We start from the raw sequence: 13,544 nt of genomic DNA, 5'->3' as shown, positions 1-13,544 counted from the left end.
TGTTTTTAGTTTCCTTTACCTTTTTCTTCTATTTTTCTCGTTACCGTCAGCTAGGCAGGTGTTTATGCTGGTGTGTGAAAGTGAAAGAGAGTGGTAGGGGCTCATTTGGGATGATAAATATTGGTATTATTTACTTAAAGGGGTGCAGTAGACATATAGGGCAAAAAAGGGTGCAGAAGAGGGACCCTCTTCCAAAAAAGGGGGAGCAAAAGAGGGCGCAAGACAGAGGTGGGAGCACAGGGTTTGGGGGAGGAACGCGCTGACTGCCATGGCCGCCACGGCAGCTGAGGGGAGCGGCAGGACGGCAACTTCACTGTCCCTGTGGAGAGGTGTGAGGTGCCTCGCGCTTCCCATTGGCTGCCCCTGGCCCTTGACCCGCCCTCTGGGGGAGAACAGCCAATCGCAGGGGGCCGCTCTCCCTTGACTGGCTGAGACTGACAGGGCGGGGTGCTCCTCATGACACGTCCCGCCATTTTGTCTGGCGTGGAGAGGGCCGCAGGGCCCCCCTCACGGCCCCGTTCCCTCTCCCCTCACTCCCCCAAGGGCTGCAGGGTCTCCCACAGCACAGACCCCTCTCCCCTCAAGGGCTGTGAGCCCCCAGCAGGTCCCCTCACCCCTCAGCAAGCTTGAAGACCCCCAGGGGCATGAAGGAAAGGAAGCCCCGGGCACTGCCCATGGCTGAGGCATTCACCTCAGGCGTCTCTGCCACGAAGCGGACCTCAGCGTACCCTGTCTTCATTCAGGGACATCGGAGTGGGTGGCAGCCCTGTCACCGGTGGCCGTGGCTGCTCAGGTAAGCCTCTGCACATGCAGCTGCAAGGTGTGACATGGCCGACAGGCATTTTGTCACCAAACAAACATTGAAGGGGCCAAACACAAAAATCCCGGTAAAAAAGGCATCGCCAGGGACACATCTAAAGTAGCGAGGTCCCAGGAGAACAGAGGCTCCATGCAAAGGCTGCTGGGGACCACTCGGGAGGATCAGAGCTTGCATGGTGTAAAGGGTTTGCAATGATTTCTGTCCCGCTTCTGCCACCAGAATGCTCTCATGGGGCCTAAGGTCTTACCATCCTGTCCTTAAACATTCCTTCCTGCCCTTTTGTCTGTTAAATTGTATTTGGGTCAGGAAATGTCTACCATTAAACATTTATATTCTGCCTAACCTAACCTGCAGGAGGATATCTCTAAAGTCTAGTAAGAAAACTAAAGAAAAACAAAACACATGAACTGAGAAACACATGAGTCCAGTCACAAACCAAAAGTGGTTTAACAGGACATCCTATGGACAGTAAATAATTTCCTCAAATGTTTATAAACAATGGGGAGTGGAAACTCCAATGTTTTGTAAATGATCATGTCTTTAAAAACAAAAAAAACCCCACACTTTTTCTAACTTCACAATAAACCCTAGTCAAAATAAATAGTCCAAACAGTAGCAAGTCCTCAAATCAAGACAGTTCAGCAAAAGTGAAAGATTCTTGTTTCCATTAAGCGGAATTTAGAATTCCTGGGACATACATGAACCTTCACCTAACATTCCTTTTTCAAGAATAATACAGAATCTAACAATGATGGCAATTCCTTTTTTCCTATCCCCTCATTTTATCTCTGTAACTAAAGCTTTTCTTTTGTTGTGATAATGATTTTATCAATAATTTATGTTTATTTATTTTAATATACTAATCACTGTAATCATTAATGTTAGACCAGGGTGAAACATATTCTATTTCAAAGGTGTTTTTCATGGTAGAGAGTGATTCAGTAAAGCTGAAATGTTTTTCCCAAAAACATTTATAGGGGTTTTGCTGATTTTCAGTGGAATTTGTCAAAATGCTTTTAGTTACATTGACTAGTGAAAATGAAACAGCCTATCTTCACTGAAATGAGTCTTTCTAATTTCTCTGAATGAAACCTTTTTGAGATGATCACTTCCATTTTCCTTGAAGTAAACATTACAGAAATTTTTTTTCATGCTAAAATTCTAAATTTGCCCTTCTTGTCGATTCTAAATGAAAATAAATTTTAACAGGTAGGAGTTTCCTATAGAATTAATGTTTTAATTTCAGCAATATGGTACTATTATGACTAATGATAATTAAATTCAACTGCTCCTTAGAGTTCCAGCCATGCACAGGTACCTATTGTATTAGATGTTGCTTAAAGATAGCACAGGGAAAAAAAAATTGCAGCCACAAATTTTCTTATCTCATCCAAAAACTCCCCAGCAGTACACCAGATGAAAAATCAGATGAACATGGTAGTTCGTTCCATGGTAGTTCTCTGTTTCACCCTTTCTTTCTTGAGGGGGAAATTTATGAGGCTATTTTTATTCAATTTCTTGGACCTATCTGTGAGGTATGTTTGCACCAGCTAAAGCAAGTTCAAAGACACAGTCCCTGCTTTGGGAACAGCAAGTGGGAAGGTGTGTTGAAGTCTTTCATGCCTGTGAGATTTTGCCCCTCAGTCACAGATGGGTCTTCAAGCTTCCTCCCTCCCAAACACACAAATTTGGCTGTTGTGGTGGCTGATTTCACTGGGCCACTTGGACAGAGTCATCACCCCAGGCTTCGGCTGGTCTTCTTGACCATGGGCCCAGGCTACAAAGTGCCTTCAAATTTTGGACCAAGACCGTGAGAGGAGCAGGGGAAAAAAACATTATTGTCATTATTTTCCCATAGCATGTGGAAATGATGATGGCCAGTTAAAAATCATCACATTTTCCTCCTAGGAAAGAGAAACTGAAGCACAGAAGTGTGTGTGTGGTTACATGTCAAGCACTGGAACTCCTTTTGACTTCACATACTTTCCCCTTATTTCTAATTAACATGTTGAGGAATTTTAAAATGTAATAAACATTATTTCGAAACAACCAGAAAGTAAAGCTTGCTTATTTCTGGTTTGATGTAAACATTTATAGCACAGCTCCATCCTTAAACAGTTAATCTTATAGTGACCTATTAAAATAAAATGAATTGTGTTATAATTCATCCTAAAGCAACCTCAGGGTTAGTGTATCAGGTAACTCCTGCTTTTGCAGTCCTCATGACGTTTTTAATCAAATTCAGCTGTAATTGCTGGAGCATACACATGCCTCTTTTAATACTCTGCCTACATTTGGGACTCATATGAGTCTGTTTTCTCTTAACGTATCTAATAAATAGAAAACATGAAAAGAGCACATTTTGCAGGACTCCGAGCTTTTCCACCGTTTCATTTGTTCTAGCAATTGTCCGACAGGCTTATGAGAATCGAGCACTTGTCAGGTTTCCCCACCACCACCACCTTGGATAAAATTCTTTGTGGGTTTTAAGTCACTGTTTGTGTTGCTAGCACCCTGTTAAAGGGGGCATAGGCACAGGCAAGAGCAGCTGCCACAGGAGCCAACTGGAAGCGCCTGTGTGCGAGAGGGAGAGATTTCATAGACATCTTTAAAAAATCACTGCCAGTGATGAATGTTGAAATGTTGCTTACATACAAGTCACCTATGGTTTGCTGATGAAAACTTGAAATGTCATGTCTGTGTTGGAGCTATTCGTGTAAACAAAACTTCTGTAACTTTCTCTGCTCAGGAGTGTGTGTGTGGGGGGGTGATATATATATATTTTTTTTTTTTTTTTTTGGTCTCCAATGCTACAGCTGTTTCCAATTTGCCAGCAATTTTCTTTTGGGCTAGTAAAGCTCCCAAGATGACTGCAACTAGCCACATGGGTTTCTTGACTTGACTGTGGGGTTTGATTACAAGGGGTAGCGAAGCCAGCTCAGGATTCAGGGCAAGCATTTCCCCTGAACTTGTAAGTGCTTTACGTCCTAAGTTTTTGTTAACGCCAACCTTTAAAGTCTATTTCATTGCAGCTTATTAGGTGCATGTGCTCAGCAGTCCCTGTCAGAGCTAGGCTGAGATTTTGGGCACTTTTGCTTAAAAAATAAAGGAAACTCGGGGGGAAAACGCACGGGGCTGGGGGGGGGGGGGGGGGGGGAGATGCAAACGCCTGTTAGCTGCCCCTCAAGGAAAATAAGAGGAAGAGGAGTTTGTTTACACAATAGAAAGCCCTCGGGGTTCCTCTTCAGCTACGTGTTTTGTGTAATTCACACGTGGAAACGTGAGAAAAGAATGAAAAATGACTTTGAAATGTGATCTGATTCGGTCACTAGCTAGCTCGGTTGTGAGTGTGCAGAAAGAGTTGTTCACATCCCCACAGAATACTGAGATGAAGGCTTGCAAAAGGCAGTTTAAACCCCGATTCACGCGATTTTTTTAAAGCCCTTTAAAAATGACAACGCTGATGATTTTTTTTTTTTCCCCATCCCCTTTCTCTCCTACGGACCTCGCAAGTCCCTCCTCTCGCTTTGATTTTTTTTTCCCTTCCATCGGAAGTTATCTTCTCCCTAAAATCCCTGTCGCTTTACCTTGCCTAGGAAACTGTTTCTCTTCACACAAACAACAACAACAATTATAAGAATAACAAAGAATCCGAAGAATTTCTATATTAAAAAGGGGCTCTGGTGAGGTCCCTGGTCACTGGGTGCAGGTCTGAGTCTGTTTTCCTTGGAAATTGGGAGGAATGCTAAACGCCTCGTCTACCAGAGAGTAAATTGTGTGCGGAGCTCTAGGCACGGCTCCCAAGTTGCCCTTTCACCCCTTCACTTTATATGTTCCTCTTATTAAGGAGAAAAATGTTTCAATATGTTGGAATTTGGGGCAAAGCCGGGAAGGAGAGAAAGGGAATAGAGAGTGGAAGGACATTTTCCAAATAGTTTTGGTAACCCTTCTGAGGGTTACATTTAAAATTGATGTCGTACGAAAATCCCTGGAAGTTTCTTCCCCAGGTTAGTGCAAAATATTATCTGCGAACCCTTCTGAGATGACAATATGCATCAGAAACGTGACCCCGTTGGGGAGAAAATATCCCTGAATTGAAGATGTGTTTCCTTTCCCCCCCTACATGCGTTCCTATTTGATAGGGTATTATTAAATAGCTAAAAGGATCTGGAGGTTTCAGCTCGCAGAGAGAAATGCCGAGTTCTTGAGCCAGTAGAAAGAATAGTTTCGAGACGATTTCATCGCCCTTTTCCAGCCGTCTGCATCTGCAGCGTCGTCTGTCGTATTTTCAGTTCTGCTTCAGAGGGAAATGGGTTAACTATTTTCAAGGTAAGAGTCAGGAAAAAAAGCTCAAAGTAAGGAACGATGATTTTAAAACGGATATTTGAAACTTCCTTATTTAAAAAGGGGATTTAAAGTAGCACTTGAGCTCCACTCAGCGTCTCTTTTCGGCTTGACTCCTCAGCAATATTTTTTTAAGAAAGTTGTGAATTTTTTTCTTTTTTTTTCTTTCTTTTTTTTTTTTTTTTTTTTTGCTGTTCTTTAAAGTTGCGACTAGCGCCAGGCGGGCTCATTGGGCGAAGATGTCACATAGCCGTGATTAATCTGAGGGAACAGCTGAAATATTGATAAGGGGGAAAACGGAAATCAAATGAAAAGTAGAGGGCATAGAAGAGAGGGAAAGGAAAGCACGTCCTGGAGCTGCGAGCATTACAGAAGCCCCCTGAGGAAATGCCTGGTTGATGCAGCCTGTCTGGATGGGCTGGGAATTTTAACTTCAGCGCTGCTTTGGATCTAACAAGTTTAATCTCTCCTCTTTGCAAAACTGCAGCGGCAGGGTAGTAATCCAGAACTGGTGGGAGTTTTATTTTTTGGTCTCAACCTGGATCTTTACAAACTGGTCTGCCACTGGTTGAGGGGAAAGGGTATAAAAGGTGAGTCATTTAAATAATAGTCATAAGAATAAGCAAGAGGCGAATCTAAAAGTAGTTTAAGAGGCCTTTTATATTGCAACTGATGCTGGCAGGGCAATACGATTGATAAATAATCCACAGCAGACTTCTTAAGGCTGGCTCCAAATATGCAGATGTATTTATTTATATGAACACGCGTAATTATAAGAGGGAGGTGAGGGGGGGCCGGGGGGAGCGCTAATCAGGGGTAAGGAGGGGAGCAGGGGAAATCGATATGTGAATCCTTGACCCTAGAAAATTTACTGGCTAAGCAAAATTACCTTGTCCCTCAACTCTGTCTACCCCCCACCCCCCGTTGCAAGTTCAGAAGCAAAAGAAACTGGAATGTGTTAGGAGGGAGGACGACAGAAAAAAGAATTGTATTTATCAGAAACACATTGTCGATTTTATAATCGGTTGCCCTTCTGTGCCAGCTGGCCGCGTAATAAATGCTTTAAAAATCAATAAAAGGGGGGGTTACGTGCAGATAGTGAACTTTTATTTTCCAGGGTTGTTGGGCTGTGGGTTTCTTTTTTTTTTTTTTTTTTTTGCTTGCTTTCTCTATTTTTTTTGTTGGTTTTAAATCAGCAGATGTTTCAAAGCAAGCCGGTGGGGCTGGCTTTGCGAGCACGGAGGTGTTGCCCCGGCTGGTTGGCATTGCTGGGGGCGAGGAAGGGCGCGGAGCGCGGCTGTCGCCGGCGGGGTGGCACTGCCGAGGTTAGGGAGCAGGGAGCTCCGGAGCGGCGAGGGCTTCTTCATTCATCAAACCAAGGCTATTTCGTGATGAACCAGCGGTGTCTGGGTTGTATTAGATCTGGGCGAACTGAACTAGCTGCAAAGTTAGGACCCCACAGCTTTTCTTGCAAATAAAAAATAATAATAATAAAAAAACCCCCACAACCCAGGAGTATTGACCGCTTGTGCGCAACTCTTTATGCATATTCCTGATTCTGTAGTAGAAGTTTTCTGTAGTAAATTCTGGGTACATTTCTGACTTTACCCTTCCCACCCCGGGAAAATGGGAGCGTCAGAGTAGCAGCACTTAGGAGCTGCACGCTAAGGGCGGGGGGGGTCGTGCTTCTTAACGATGCACTAATTACAGTAAGCTAATCGCTTTCTGGCGCTTTCCAAGGGGACTAAAGATCCTGAGAGAAGCGGGTAGAAAAACCGGTTGTCGGATATTTAGTGACTGCAGATTTATTTTCCCCACACACCATTACATTTTTCACGATCGTTGTTCATCTCTGCAGTGATGGCTGGAGGGGGGGCGGGGGGGGAGAGAGGCAAAAAAAAACCTGTTCAGCAGGAGATCATCGAGTCTTAGAAGTACAGAAAAACAGATGCACTGCATTGATGCACGCCTGAGATAAAGCACCGCTATGTTTGAGTAACGGCACAATCCGAAATAGAAGGGCCGAGATTGACAGCCCTGGGGGTCTTTTATTGCTATTTGGAATGATACTTCCGTTCGCTATTTTTATTTTTAATTTATTGTTTAATTATTCTTGGTGAGAAAGGCTCTTTAAATCAACAGAGGCCGGCAGGCTAATGGCTCGGAATGGTTTCAATGAGTCACGAAAGGCAACTGCCCTTCATTTAGCCAAGTGAAACCCTTGGATACAAGTCAATAGGGTTAACTAGTCTCGACATGAAAACATGAGTATTTCAGCTGGCTTTTAATTGTTGGCTAAGAAATTCAGTTAATCAAATGTCAAACATTTCCCTCTGCTCTGGTCAAAAGTGAAGAAGGCTCTTTTCCTGCGGGGGGTGGAAATCCACAAGCAAACCCAAACTGGTGTTAAAGCATAGAAATAAAACCCTGCTTTATGAAGTCCTGTCTATTACTTGACTTTTAGGTACTGTGGGGGATGTTTTTCTGTGTCCTTTAAAGGGTACACTTAAATGCTTGATCACTTCTCTTTAAATTTTATTACTAATCTTACTTTTTAAACAATGCTTTGTTTCTTTGCTTTTCTATATGCATATATATGACTTGATTTTTTTTTTTTTAATTTCAGGTCAATTTTAGGACCTTTAAATATCTCTATTAAACAAGTAAGGATGTTTCAGACTGTACCAGACACTTCGTCTTACGTCAAGGTAAGACATGACAGCATCTTTAAACAGGTAATGTCAAAAATTACAATCCTCCAAAATTCACAATCGTTTGTATTAGATGAAAATCTCATTCCCATTCTCACTGAATTTAGAAGAAATAAAATCCCTCTGCCTTCGGTGGGAGAGGGGGTTAGAGTCTCAAGTATCACAGTTATCATTCTGGAAATATGCAGGGTTGAGTCAAAAGTTGTATCATCAGGGACCAACAATATGTTAAAGTGGTCTTGTCTTTTGTAATGCATTCATGCTTGGTTTGATGGGTTATACTATAACTAGTATTATAGTGAGGGTGTCCTGAATTACATTATAGTAGTGGTTTGTTGCTCTGAAACCAATATGATAGTGGTGGTGTGCTACCAATGTTATATCATAGTAGTTTCTTAAATTGGCTTCCAATTTTCTGATTTCCTAGATACCATTTGGTCTTGAACCAGAGCTAAATTTCATTTAATATCCCTCTACTTCTCTGCTGTGCCAACTACTGAATTCAATATGCAAGATGATATCTGAAGTTATGTTTTTTGAAAGGTACATTTCAAAATGGATTTAGAGGGGGGAAAATGTTTAATGAGTTAAACCAAAACATCTCTTTCAGTTACTGAAGAGATGGATTGTCACACCAGGCAATGCTATATAATACTGGGATTGCTTTCACAGTGTTATTTATGGTTTTCCTTGAGCAATGCTTCCATACAATTTAGTAGGCAAACTGACTTCAGTTGCTTTTACTGATAATGGCTAATACTACTAGATCTTGCACTCTAAAGAGTTGTTTGTAAATCTTTTCTTTTTTTTTTTTACTTAAAAAAAAAAAAAGGATCTTAGAATGTGTTTTGATGGGCCATTTCTGCCTATTTCTTTTTCATAAGATTAAAACAAATACCAAAAAAGGGTTGGCACAGCCTTGTCCCTTTATAACTCAATTGAGTACTATATTATATTTGACATCATATAGGGTTTTTTCCACAACAGTTCCCAAGAATGTAAATAAACCAAGCCTGGGACATCTGGGTTACACGTTTAAGGCAAACCCTGCATGCAACAGCACTTAGGGAAAATCTAAAACACAAGCCTCTTCTCTCCCAGGCTGAAGAAACATAGAAGGGTGTTAACTAGAGCTGGGTGGATAATTTGTAATGAATAATTTATTACAGGAATTTCATCTCTCTCTTTCCCCCCAACCCCTCCGCCACCCCCAGTCAATGATCCGTGCGCCAATTATGATTTTCATGTATGTACACATTATTGGAAATGATTCACTGAATGATTTCTGTATATAATCCCTAGGCTACGGCTCATTTTGCGGGCAGTTTGTTAGGAGTATTAGTATTTGAAATGCAAGGTTGGTGGGATGACTCCTGGGTCATGTGGCATTACTTGTATTCCCTGATTGGGTGAACTTGTGCAGCTTTCTGGACCAGGTTTCTAGAGCAAATCTGACTGGGAATGGTCAAGATTCCACATTCAGTTGATATACCCCAAAATCACACTCATAGCTTAATCTTTCAGGGAATGTCGGTGATTTAATTTTGCTTATTAAATTCGTATAGCTTTGGACCAGATTCTGGAAACTCTGTGGAAAACAAATGAAATTCAAGTCTCACGAAAGCAAATTCACTCAAAGTTCAAGTAAAGAAACATGTTACGCAGTCTGTGCCCAGCTTTAGCATTAATTTCTCTTTGGAGTTCCTGTATGTGGGAAATGATCTGAGATGTGTTCTGTTTACAATGAAGAGATGAAGGCCCTTTGACATCCTATATTATGGTATCATTGCCTTTTGTTGTGAGGCTAGATCCAGCTGCCGCTCCAGTTAGTAGCAAAATTCCTTTTGAATTAAGTGGAACCAAGATCCAGGCCTACATAATTTTAACATTCCAACAGGATTGAGTGAGTCTGTCCGTAACTGTGTTGGGATAGCCTTCTCATTAAGTACAATCCTTCAGGCAAAGTGCTTGGACAAAGTTCTGTTCACATAAGTATGTGTTTTATCCACCAGGAAGAACTTCCTCAGGCTGGACTTATATCCAGTGTTTCAGCAGCAGAGGGATAACTGAGCTGTGTGATGCTGAACTCTCTGCCTTTTATTACAACCCTTCATCGTCAGCTGCCGTTATTTTGGGCAAGGACCTTGTCTTTGGTATTTTGTCTGTAAAGCTTCATTCACACTAATGTCATTGGGGAAATGACTTGTTCCTGCGCTTAAAAAACTCACCAGGATTTTCACAGAAGTCTCTTAGGACTGATCCAAAGTCCTCTGAAGACAAAGGAAATATCTCCCATTAGCTCTTAAAAGTTTTAAGTTGGGCAGCTCAGTACCAGTGGTGCAAAATGGTACCTGGGTAGCTCATTCAGATTAGTGAGGCTCTTCTTAAAAGTAGGAAGATGGTTAAATTCAGGAGGATCAGAGCCTTAAACACACAGGTTAGGTCAGTCTCTAGCCCCTCTGAGTTTGGTGACAGTTTCCACCCACTCAAATGCACCCAGCGCCAACAGAGAGATTCTGACTGTGACTGGCTTATTTGCAGAAGAGACGGGACTGACTAATGATCTAGACAGACAGTTGGGAAACGTAGGTACAGATCCAAGCCCTGCCGGGGTGGGCTTGGTGCTCCTGAGCAAGACACTTCAACTCTCTATTCCTCCATTTCTCCATCTTTAACATGTGGAAGAAAGTGCTGTGTAAGAAAAAGGCACTGTTCAGGTTTAGACAGCACCTGCCTTCTCTTTCCTGCTTCCCCACACTGATCTCTGAGGACTTCCCAAGTTGTGGTGAGCAAGAAGTTTGAAAAGCAGGAGGTTGAGTTCCAATTCCTCTCTCTTCCCAGGTCTTTTTTTTATTATATTCTTTCATGTCATTCCTTCTCCAGAAAAACTTATTTGATTGTCTTGTGGGAGGGAGAAAGATTTTATTTATTACTTTCATGGAATGTCAGCTAGTGATGTGTACAGTATTCCCATGACACAACAGAAAAAGCAACATTGGGATCAATGTCTTCTATAAATCCTCTTCAACAAATGCGTCTGGTATATAAGCTTTATGTTTGTTCTATGCCTTGTGCAGAAAAATGCCTTGTCTCTATATGTTGTAAGCGAGAGGGGGTTGCTAGCAGGGTGTTCCACAGGAGCCCCTAGGAGGAACAAATTCGCTGTCGCACCCCTGGGGTACAAAAGAGCCGATGAGCACCTTCAGGCCACGCTGGTTTTCTTGCCATGGCTTTCAAAGTGCAAAAGGGCTGGAGGGGGAAGAGGAGGATTTCATTTTTAAAATAGTTTGTTTTAACAAGGGTGGTTTATGTTGAGTCATACTGGCAAAGTTCAGCTTCTCGGTGTTGTAACGTTGATTTACATCACAACCACATAGGACATATGGATCTGTATCTAAACCACTGTTAAAAGATCCTATATAACCTCACGACAGGACTGCCCATTCTTCTCTTGGACACGCTTCTTGTACGGGCCTTAACGCAATAGAGCGGTAGGAAACCATAAATATAAAAAATCATTTTGATCCTTACTGGTTTATTCTACATAACTGATAAAGTATTTCTGTTCCTTATACCATTATGGGACTTACTGATCTGCAAGTACTTAATAATTTACAGTATATCAGAGGGTGCTAATCTCATCTAAACATGAGTATTTGACTTTAGAGAATGAAACATGTAATATAATTAGGAAATTAATTTTTAAAAGACAGCACTGGAATCCTGACTGTAGGGATATGGAAAGAATTAGGGCTATAAGCAAAGCAACATGACCTCTGAATACCGAATTTTTAGTTATTGCCATTGCCACAAGCTACTCCGAGCCATGGCAGTCTTTGCGCTGCCAGTTTGTGGTTTAATATGTGTGTAAAGGCGGTACAAGAATAACTTTGGGGGGGTGTTATTCACCCGCGCTTTTCTTATGCCCTCCGGCAACATCCAAACGCTTATCTCCTCTTCTAGCACTCCCCTCCTCGCACAGAGAAAGTCATTGCTTCTGCTTTCGCTTCCCCAGCTTGTAAACGCAGCTCCTGCCCTGTCCTCCCCAAGGCAGCGCCTGAAGCTCTCGGGGCTCTGCAGAGCATCCCGGGGCCGGGGTGGACCTCCCGGGGCCGGGCTGCACCTCCCTTCTCCTGGAGCCCCTCTTCCAGGTACAATCCCTGCCAGCTTGAGGCAAGACCCGCTGGGTAAAGTCCCTGGGCCTGTGCAGGAGAAGAAGTCGAAGGAGAGGGCGGTAACGCTCCCCATCACACGGGAGCGGGTATCCTGGCATCACCCCCGCTTTTCCCCTCCTTTCCTCTGCCGCGCCTGGGGATGATATTTAAAACAGTCTCCCGAGGGGGGATATTTAAGGCAGTTCCCCAGAAGCAGCTCGGGTAACGCGCTGGGACGCCTTGGACCGGCGCAGACCCGGAGTTCTTGGGGGAGGCAGCGTGCTTGCTCCCGCTCCGACCCCCCGGGGAGGTTTGGGGAACACCCACAAAGCAACTGCACGCTCCCCTTCACCAGCTTGTGCGGAACGTGATCTCCGGCCCAGACCTCTGAACGGGCACGAAGGTGGACTTTCCTCCAGGGAGGAGCCACCGTGCAAGCGCGGGACTTCTGGCTTTAAAAATGGATTTCATGCAGCCATAACGTTTGTGGTACCGTACAAAGAAGCATATTCATGGAGGCAAAATAGTCTGGGTGGCTGGAAACAATATTTGGTTTGTTCTTGCTTTCACTCTGCCTGGAAAGTTTACAGAATCCCTGAAGAGAGAGGGGGTTTTAAATTTTTTTTTTTAAGGACAAACCAGGGAGATTTTCTTTGCAGTGGGCAATACGAAGGCTACTGACAAACCCTGACACGGCCGCGTTATCTTTCCCGCTGAACAGTAGCAGCCAGCAGCTGCTCGGGGACAGGTTGCAAGGAAAGAATATCCCGTGGGTTTTGGGGTTGGTTTTTTTTTTGTTTTTTTTTTTTTCAACAGAAATCTCGCAGCGGAGATAGTGCCTGATGAATCGGCCGAGGGGAAGGCGCTGCAGAGGGACCTGTGCACGGGTCATCCCAGGGTGCTCAGGGACGCACGGGTGCTGGACGTGCGGCTGTGCGGAGCAGAGAGAAACCTGCACCGCGCTCTTAAGAACAGCTAGAGAGCCTTAGCCTGGCAGAAAAGGGACAATCAAAGCCTTCATGGACTGGTTTTTTTCCCAGTTGAGGTAGTATTATTCCTACTGAGAGCATCCTCTAGCGAGTTATCCGTTTCTGCCTCTTTTTTTTGTTGTTGTTGTTTTTCCCTGCAATTCCCGGCGTCCCGCAGAATTTCAGTTCCTCCCACCAGGGCTCGGGAGGATGGGACCAGGCACCTCCAGAGAAGGTGGGAATCGCAGTAGCTTTGTCGGCAGGGGTAGAGTGAGCAGAAGCTGCCGTGAGCTCTTAAGTCATTCTCACACTTCGTGATGATTAAGCTACGCATACACCAAGTCGTTCTTTTTTTTTTTTTGACGCTCATTTCTTGAGGCAGAAACGCTGCTAAGTTGTCAGACTTTAGCAAGTCGCTGCTTAATGCCTTATGACAACTTGGTGCTTAAGGATTTAGTTCTTGTTTGCACCTACCTCTCTATTTTAAATAGAAAAACCCCTTCCCATTTCCCGGTGTCCAGCGACTCCCCCTTGACGACTTTTCCCG

The sequence above is a fragment of the Mycteria americana genome, chromosome 19, assembly GCF_035582795.1.
Source record: "Mycteria americana isolate JAX WOST 10 ecotype Jacksonville Zoo and Gardens chromosome 19, USCA_MyAme_1.0, whole genome shotgun sequence".
Classification (NCBI taxonomy): domain Eukaryota; kingdom Metazoa; phylum Chordata; class Aves; order Ciconiiformes; family Ciconiidae; genus Mycteria; species Mycteria americana.
This window is presented reverse-complemented; position numbering follows the sequence as displayed.